Source organism: Gracilinanus agilis, chromosome 4 (assembly GCF_016433145.1).
Source record: "Gracilinanus agilis isolate LMUSP501 chromosome 4, AgileGrace, whole genome shotgun sequence".
Taxonomy (NCBI): Eukaryota; Metazoa; Chordata; class Mammalia; order Didelphimorphia; family Didelphidae; genus Gracilinanus; species Gracilinanus agilis.
Window position 1 is genome coordinate 278,234,656 of NC_058133.1, and position 9,895 is coordinate 278,244,550.

Below are 9,895 nucleotides of genomic sequence, written 5' to 3' on the forward strand. Positions count from 1 at the left end.
AGGAAGGAAGGAAGGAAGGAAGGAAGGAAGGAAGGAAGGAAGGAAGGAAGGAAGGAAGGAAGGAAGGAAGGAAGGAGAGAAATAGAGAGGAGGAACATTTAGACACTTTCTTCGTCATATCTATCTACCTCACTGTTGCATGCTGTGCCCTAAGCAGCTGCCCGCTTTGACTGTCCCTAGTCTTAGCTCTGCTTCTAGTGGCAAGAATAATCCTGTTGGACTCTGAGGTGCTCATTTTTACCCCAGTTAGGAGTCATTCATTCATGTTTTCACAATTCATTCATTAAGCACTGATTAAGTGCTTACTGTGTGCCAGGCCCTCTGCTGAATGTGGGAGATTCAAAGACAAAAACAAAGCAGATCTTGCCCTCAAGAGATTAGGAGCCGATAACATGAATGCAGAGGAGCAACTACAGAGTGTATATGAAGGAGTGGTGGTTTAGGGGCAACAGTGGCCAATGAGAGCCATTGCAGTGTGTGATACCCAGAAAGGCTTTCTGGAGAACTTGGTAGTATAAGTGGGCAGGAGCAAGGCTGCATTGGGTATCTGAAAGGAGAAGAAAGAGTTCGCTTGCATGCCTTGGGTCATAGTTTTTAAAAAACTGCTCAATGACCTTCCTTATCCCTTACTTCATATGTGGACCAAGAAGAGACCAGAAGTGTTAACAAATTATTTGACTACCACATGTCTAAGCTGAACCAAGTTTCAGAAGAATTATTGAAAACAAAGATGGAAGGGCAGCCAGAAGGTTCAGTGGTTAGAGAGCCGGGCCTGGAGATCAGAGGTCCTGGGGTACCAGTCTGGCCTCAGACACTTTCTAATCATGGAACCTCTGACAAGTCATTTAACCCCAATTGTCCAGCAGGTACTGCTCTTCTGTCTTGGAATTGATACTTAGCATCAATTCTAAGGCAGAAGATAAGGATTAAAAAAGAAAAAAGACAGATGGATTCCATCCATAGAGTTATCTCACCCTTTGTCGCCTCGAATTCTTATTCAAGTTCTTCTTACTCTTTAGCCTGTCTCCATCCATCGTGTTGCTAGTACTCGTTCATTTTAAAAATTTTATTTTTATTTTCAGTTTTGAATTCTCCCCCTCCCTGCACTCCTTCCCCATCTATTGAGAAGGCAGAAGTTATAATCAACCCATTATACATATGAAGTCAGGCAAAACATGTTCCATATTAGTCATTTTCTAAGAAAAAAAGAAAGAAAAAGAAAAAAATGTGGTTCAATCTGTACTCTGAGTCCATTAGTTCTTTATCTTGAAGTGGAGAACATTTTTTCATCTATGGAATTGTGGTGGATTGCTGTATTGATCAAAATTAGTAAATCTTTCACAGTTGATTACTAGCACTTATTGTCCAGCTGCTTCTTTTTCTAACTACATATTTATTAAAATTCTTAAACTTTTTAAAAAATACTATTGTCTTTTCTTCCGAATCACATATAAAATCAATTTGTTAGCATTCATTTAAAAAAAATCCCAACCTTCTGTCTTAGAATTAACACTGTGTATTGGTTTCAATACACAGGCAATGGTTAGTTAAGTGACTTGCCCAGGGTCACATAGCTAGAAAGTATCTGAGGTCAGATTTGAACCCAGGACTTCCCATCTCTAGGCCTGGCTCTCAATCCACTGAACCACCCAGCTTCCTCCTGTCAACATTCATTTCTAAGAAAAAACTGTAAGTTCCAAATTCTCTTCTTTCCTCTCTCCCAATCCTCCCTGCTACCTTCGACTCTATTTTTTGAGGGACCAAGACCTAGCCTTAAATTCTCTTCCTTCATTCACTCTAGGAAAGAGCACATCTCTGCAGTTAGAGAACCTGGATTCATATTCCATCTCAGGGTGCTTATTATTTGTGTGATTTGGGGCAAGTCAGCCTCCCTGGATGTCAGTTTCCTCATCTCTAAAACAAGGGCAGCTCAGTGGTGCAGAGGTCAGAGCTCTGGCCTTGAGTCAGCAAGACCTGAGTTCAAAGCTGACCTCAGACTCTTACTAGCAGCTGTGTGATGCTGGGCAAATCACTGAGAGAGGCAGAGAGAAATACACACACATCTCTCTCTCTCTCTCTCCAACTCCAATATATATATATATATGTATATGTATATACATATATATATATATATTGGAGTTGAATTTTGCCCATTATATAAACTTAGAACTAAAAGAAACCTCACAGATCACCTAATTCAACTCCATTATTTTGCAGCTGGAAAAAATGAGACCCAAAGAAATGAAATCACCTGTTCAAGGACACCCAAGTAAAAAAAAAACAAAACAAAACAAAAAAAACCATTAAAGGCAGGATTTGAACCCAGGTCCTTTGACTATATACAGAACCAGAGCTCTTTCCACTGTCCCACAGTCTCCTTTAGGACTCTTCCTCCCTCTTCACAGTCACCTCTTTGCTCCCATAACCACTTTCCACATCTATGGTATCTGCTCGGCCGAGTACTCCAGATGGTGGGTTTTACATCTTCTTTTGCAGTCAGTGAGCATTTTTCTTCCCTTAATTGTCCTTTAATTGTTCTCTGAAGTTTCTCAGCCTGACAACAAATGTTTCCCCTTGGCATGCTGGGAAGCTGGAAGGCCAGCCCCACAACAACCCCAGAGCTCCGGGATGGGGTCACCCCAATGAGTGTCTCGCCGACAGCCACCCCGCCTCCTCAAGTTTAGCTGCTTTTATCTGCAGATAATGAGATCAGCTCAATAAATCTGTCAACCGCATCCATAGAGCACATTTTAATTGTGGCCAAACCATTTCTAATGGAGCCCAGGAAAGCTAAGCAGAGATTTTAAAGGAGACTTAGTTAGCCCAGGGGTTTGCTGAGCTCTTAACAGTAGCAGCCATGTGTGCATGCGTGTGCACATGGAGCGAGCGCTTCATTACTTACACATGGATGATCTTTGTGGGGGAGTGGAAAGGGCGATGCTTTGGGAGGTGGAAGACCTACCTCCATCAGGATCCCCACTCAGCCTTTCTTTGGTCGTTGCTTCTTCGTCTGTCAAGTTGGGAGGGTGGGGAGCTTCCATTCCAGTAGACTGAATTTGGGGTTATCTCCAAGGGCTCCAAGTCCAGGGGTCACCAAATGCAAGTTCCTCGAGGGGCAGGGACTGTCTCATTCTTGGTTTTGTTTTCCTAGGCTGAGGCCAGAGCCCGGCACATAGTAGGCACTTAATCCGTGTTTGTTGCCTGATTGATTTTATGCTATTAAATCTTCTGCAAGTTTGGGAGTCTATGGCAATGAGTGATACAGAACCTGAATGCGAGGAAAGAATGCTGGATTTGTAGACAGTTGACTTGGGTTAATAGTTGACATCCAAGGGGCAGCTAGATGGTTCAGTGGATTGAGCGTCAGACCTGGAGGCAGAAGTAGCTAGGTTCAAATCTGGCCTCAGACACATCCTAACTATGTGACTCTGGTCAAATCACTCAACTTCTCTTACTTAACCCTCTACCTTCACACCAACTGCCTAGTTCTTACTGCTCTTCTGCCTTGGAACAGATACTTAGGGTTGATTCTAAGACAAAAAGGTAAAAAGACAACGGGTAGTTTGGGTGGTGGTGACCTGTCCTGTCCCAGAAGGAGCAGCAGATGAACTAAAACCTGGTGGTGATGTTTGTGTTTGGTGTGGGAAGATTAGAAATCAAAATTAGTATCCAGTCCTCTCAAGAGCCACCTGGAAGCATTTTCCCAAGCCCAGTGACTCTAAAAGTTACAGGCAGAGAAGTTGAGCTAAGGTAAGAGAAATAAGAGCCCAGCTGAATTGGTGGAATTATCCAAAAAGTCTTGAATTCCAGCTCTGACACTTATCCCCAGCAAAATCACTTCATCACCTTAAGCCCATTTCTTCACCTGCAAAACAAACGTAGCTCCCGATGTAAAACCTGTTGGTTGATATGGGACTCTCTGGTGGAGACAAAGGGCAGGGCAGAGCAGAGGAAAGTGGGAGAAGCTCGTCCTTCTTTATCTTCTTTGGTACTCTGCAAGCTTCAAGCCAACTTCAAGTCTTCTTTGGGCCTCTTCAAACAGTGTGGCGTTAGCGACTTCTGGCTTCCAGATTCAAGAGAGAAGAAGGAAGAGAACAACCCCACCTCAGCTTGCTGAAAGAAAAGACTGGAAAAATATGAGAAGAGCTGGCAGTCTCCATCACGTCCCCTTTCCCAGTTACCTATACGAGAGAAGTTTCCTTTTGAATGAGAACCACAAGTCTTTCTCTTAGCTGAGTTGAGTTATCTCCTTCCCAATGGGAGAGCTTCTCTCCTCTGTATTGTGTGGTATATATTGTCCTATATGTATATCTTCCCTGACTTCTGTTATGCTACTGATTTGGATAACTTGGGTTTTGTTCACTATTCACTACACACACACACACACACACACACACACACACACACACACACACACACACACACACACATTTACTTATTTATTTGTTCGTTTGTTTGTTTTTTTATTTGTTTATTATGGAATTGACCATTGATAGGAAAGAAGCCAAACTTTAGTTATAAAGCTTAGGATCTACCTCCACCAAAAAATGTGATCAGAAGTTAGCTTGAACCTAACCATATCCCCTAGATTGATAATATCTAAGGGAGCAGGTAAACCTAACTATAGCCTAGCATCCTCTCTCTCTGAGGGGAGCAGAGTGGCTTCCTGCCTCAATTCTCTGCTTTCCCTGCTGGCAGGGGCTAAAGTTTCTCCTGGAAAAGAGGGGAGGGGAGAAGAGGCTAGAGATGTTTATGCTGCCTCGCAATGACAGCACCTTACCAGAGGTGACTTGGGTCATTCCATGTCAAAGGGGCAGCTGGATTGTGTGTCAGACCTGGAGGTGGGAGTACCTGGGTTTGAATCTGGCCTTAGACACAGGTCTTTGCATCCTATGGGGACTCAGCACAGGTGGGTCTCTCTATATTTGTTCTCTACCTAAAGCAGTGATTCCCAAAGTGGGCGCCACCACCTCCTGGTGGGTGCTGCAGCCATCCAGGGAGGCGGTGATGGCCACACTTTTTTTGTATTACATTCTATTCTGAGTTCAATAAATAGTTTCATAATTTCCAGGGGGTGCTAAGTAATATTTTTTCTGGAAAGGGGGTGGTAAGCCAAAAAAGTTTGGGAACCACTGATCTAAAGGTATAGGTGTTTTGTCAGGAAGAAGTACCCTATTTCAGGGGCAGCTAGGTAGTTTAGAGATGAAGGTCTTGAATTCAAATTTGATCTCGGACTTTTCCTAGCTGTGTGACTTTGGGCAAGTCATTTATCCCCCATTGCCCAACCCTTACCTCTTCTTCCTTGGAACCAATACACAGTATTGATTCTAAGACAGAAGGTAAGAATTTTTTTTAAAAGAGGTAACCTACCTCCTTGACACAGCCACAGAATAAGAAGAGGACCAATAGACCACTTGGGGCTTGCTACAGCATGCTGAAATGTTAAGCCCTGAAAATATTGGTCTGACACCTAGCCAGATACAATCCCCCAAGCTCCCCACTTGGCCAACTATAACCAGGAATGGCAACTCTGAGGATATTCCATGGGATGGCTCCTAGAGGCTGCATCAATCTCACTCTCCTGGTAATGATCCTTCTACTCCAGCAGTAGTAAAAGGAAAGGGATCTGCAAGTGTAAAAGCAGTCTCTGTGCATTGCTGTTGTTGTTGTTTGTTTGTTTGTTGTTAACCCTTTCCCTCCATAGTTCAGGTCCAACAAAAACCCCAAATGCATTTTGGCTCAACTCTGCTTTCATTCTCTATGGAAACCCCTGTGATTTGAAGGCTAATCTATAGCAGATTTCTGAGCCACCAGTCTATTCCAGGGCTGCCACATATCCTCAATAGAGCATTTTCACATTCTCGTATCCTGGTTGAAACCACCGACTTAGCGTTCCCTCTCCATCCCTGCCTCCTGCCTTTCTCCTTTCTTGGGCATACCCATACCCACCAAGCGGCTCTTCTCCCTACAGATTGATCCTATGGAATCTCACCACCAAACTTGTGGGGTAATCAGCCCTAAACAGTTTTAATTCAGATGGGTCTGTACTATAACAGTGAGGTGGTGAAGAGAACCCAATGTAAACAAAGACGACTTTTTCTACCAATAAGGCATCTGAGGCGAGACAGCATCTCCAAGTCCTTAATGTCCTTAAGTCCTTGGAAGAACAAAGCAGACTTGTTAAGTTGACACAAGAGATGGAAGAAGCTAGAAGGGTTGGTCGGATCAGTCCAAAGCTTCCAACCCTTTCCTCCCATACTCTGAATTCAACAAAAACCCCAAATGTATTTTGGCTCAGCCCCACCTTCCCCTTCGCACTGAAGCCCCTGTGTATTTCAGAGAAATCCTACCCGTCTGTTTCTGATTCATTTACGCTAACTCATCAAAATGTTTGTTTTGTAGGAGATATTTGACGTCTAAAAAAGCCATTTCCAAGTCCTTTGTAGAGCAGGGCTTATATCTTTTCATTTGCAAACAGAAAGTTGGCACTTGTAAAAGTAATTGAACCCTACAAGACAGCCTGCTTGGAGACTGGAATCATCAGAACCCAAAGGTCCCCCGATCGGACCACTCCGGAGGAGACAGGAGGGTTCCAGCTGTTTCTGGGGCAACTCTTCAGGCCATGCTTGTATTTTGTAAGGCGAAGTCTTGGCCTTAGGAGGGCAAGGGGCACAGTGGTGGGAGGAGAGGAGGATCAGAGACATTTCCCAACTGATCACTTCCTGTAGTCATTCAGTCCAGCAGCTTCCCTAGCCCATGGTCTTGGCATTCTGCCATGAGGTCAGTGGCCAGAGCAACAGAGACGATGGGAACAGAAACAGAGGGAGAGAGACCCAGAGCCTGAGGACAGCCAGCCAGGCAGGGAGGCTGACTGTGGCAGCTCCCCGGAGACCTGAGATGGAGAGGACAGGAAGTCAGAATTGTGGGAATTCCGCCCGGAGAGACTCCCCACCTCTCAGGCACAGAAGCTGGAGCAAAGCCCTCCGCCCCACATCGGCACAAGACAGTCCCTTAAAGATCAGTTCGGCACTTGCAGCCAATCCCCTGACCTCAGTGGTGTGGCTCCAAGGGACGAGTGGAGCGTTGCAATTAGAGGGTCGAGGAACGTGATCCCCAGGGGGAGAGGAATGCAAAGGCCCTAAGTGGCAGTCCTGGTGCCAGATGGGAAAGCTGAGCAACTGAGAGCAGGACTGCCAGGAACTCCGGCCCACACTCTCGGAAGGAGGGGCCTTTGGGTCACTGTTCTCTTTAACTAATCATCATTTTCCTAATTGTGATTTGGATCCTCTTCCCCAGGCCTCCCTCGGACGCCTCCGACCCTCGTCTGCCCTCCCGCATCTGGGATGCCGCCTGATGACGATGGGGGCGATGGTCCCTCCACGACCAGGATGTCTGGTGAGCCAGAGACAGATGTGCCTGGGGAAAAGCTGTCCTCCGTTTTACGCTGCCCAAACCTAAACAGACGTGAAGAAAGGCGCAATCTGGGAATGATTAGAGCTGGAGGACTTTTTTCTTCTCCCAAGGCCTTTATAAAACCATCAATCGGGAGAAAGGGGAAAAAAAAACACAAAACTTTCTTCTCTCTTATTTATTTTTATTTTGTATATAACGACAGTGGTCACAGTTTCCTTGAACGGAAATCACTGGAAATTACAGGGTGGCTAATCATTGAGTTTTTTTTTTCCTTTTAACAAATTAATTTCCTCCATTTTTTGAATGAGTTTGATTCGATCTCATCCCTTTCCACTAACCTATACTTATTTCAGTACTACAGGAATTTGTGAGTCCACAGGAGTGGGTTGCAATTGGAAGTGTTGAGCTTGGAAGCATAGAACCTGAGTTTGAATTCTGTTTCTTCCCGCTTACTTGTTATGTGACCTTGGCCAAGTAACTTCCCTTCCCTGCTCTGTTTCCTTTTCTGTAAGAAATGGGTTTTTTGTGGAGGGTGAGGAGAAAGGATTGGATTAGATAGCCCCTGAGGAGCTTTTTCTGACTCTAGCTCCCCGATTCATGCCGCTTCTACAATGCAACTCATACCAACTCCTGCCTTGTTACATGGACTTGGTGAGCTATTGTGGATAAACCTCTGGAAATGAATTTCTCTTAAGCATCTAGGCTGATCCCAAAGGGAAAGCTACACTGTCGGTCCACTCAGTTTGGTAGCCTTTCTGCCTTGTACACCCTGTCAGCAATGGCACAATGAGGCATCAGAAGGGAACTTTCGGTAGAGAAATTTCTTTTGATTTCTCCTAAATGTGGAACGTTTCAGTATGGGGATCAGAAGTTAGATAGTCACAAATCGATTACTTATAGAACCAGTGGGGACCTCTATCACTCACGTCTTTTAGAAACATCTAAGTCTATATATAGCGTTGTTCAGTCATGTCTGACTCTTCCTGTCCCCGTGGACCATAGCGATCCGTGGGGTTTTCTGAGCAAGGACCCAGGAGTGGGTTTGCCATTTCCTTCTCCAGTGGATCCTTTTGTGAGACAATCAGAAGTTAAGTGACTCACCTAGAATCACACAGCTAGCATATGTCTGAGGCTGGGTTTGAACTCAGGTCTTCCTGACTCCAGGTCCAGCACTCTATCCATTAAGTCACTTAGCTGATTCCTAAACATACAGAGGCTGAGTGACTTGCCCAAGGTCACACAGTTCAGAAGTATCTGAGGCTGGGTTTGAACTCAGGTCTTCCTGACTCCAGGTCCACTGAGCCACTTAGCTGACTCCTAAACATACAGAGGTTAAGTGACTTACCCAAGGTCACACAGTTTAGAAGTATCTGAGGCTGGGTTTGAACTCAGGTCTTCCTGACTCCAAGTCCAGGGTTCTTTTTATTTTTTTTTTAACCCTTACCTTATCAGTTCCAAGGCAGAAGAGTGGGCTAGACAATTGGGGTTAAGTGATTTGCTCAGGGTCACACAACCAGGAAGTGTCTGAGGTCCAATCTGAACCCAGGATCTCCTGGTTCTAAGTAAGAGTCTCTATCCACTGAGCTACCTAGCTGCTTATAGTCCCAGTGTTCTCAACCACTGAATCTCAGCTACCTCAAAGAGTAATTGTCTCTTTCAACCATTGCTTGCAAGCCCCCATGACCAGTGAATTTCCCTTCACCAATGACATCATAATAAAGCAAAAAGAAGTAGACATTTTTCCACTGAGGGATTGTTGGTCGCCCGGTTGATAGAGTGCCCAACCTGGAAGACTAGAGTTCAAATATCACCGTAGAGACTTGCTAACTGTATGACCCTGAGCAAGTCATTTAACCTCTGATGGCCTTGATTTCCTCATCTGTAAAATGGGGATAATAATAGCACTGAATCCTAAGGGTTGATATGAAGATCAAATGAGATAATATTTGTAAAATGTACTTAGCATGGTTTCTGGCACATAGTGGGTGCTATAAATGCTTATTCTCTTCTCTTTCCCTCCCACTTGATGTATGCTTGCTGATTGATTGGCAGCTTCTATAAATAAAATGCATGCTAAATAGTAAGAAATTAAAGTGAGAAAATACTCTTCTCACCTCCCAGAGCTGAAATGGCAGCTACTCATCCGCTGCTCCTTCTCCATCCCATGTCTCCCAGGGAGAGCTGGTCTTGCCTTCTGATGAGGCACTCTGGGGGTTGCCACCTCTGTGACTCAGCAGGAACAGCATGTATCAAATCCCTCCTGGCAAGGGCTTAAGCTGGTGTCCAGAGCAGCAGGACTGGGTACACTGAGTCTCTTGGAATGACATGGCAAGCTAAGGGCATTCAGGGAAGGGCATTGCCACAAACGTCTGAGAAGATCTGGAGACTGTTGTTGTTCAATTTTTTTTCAGTTGTATCCAGCTCTTTGTTACCCATTTGAGATGTTCTTGGTAAAGATACTGGAGTGGTTTGCCATTTATGT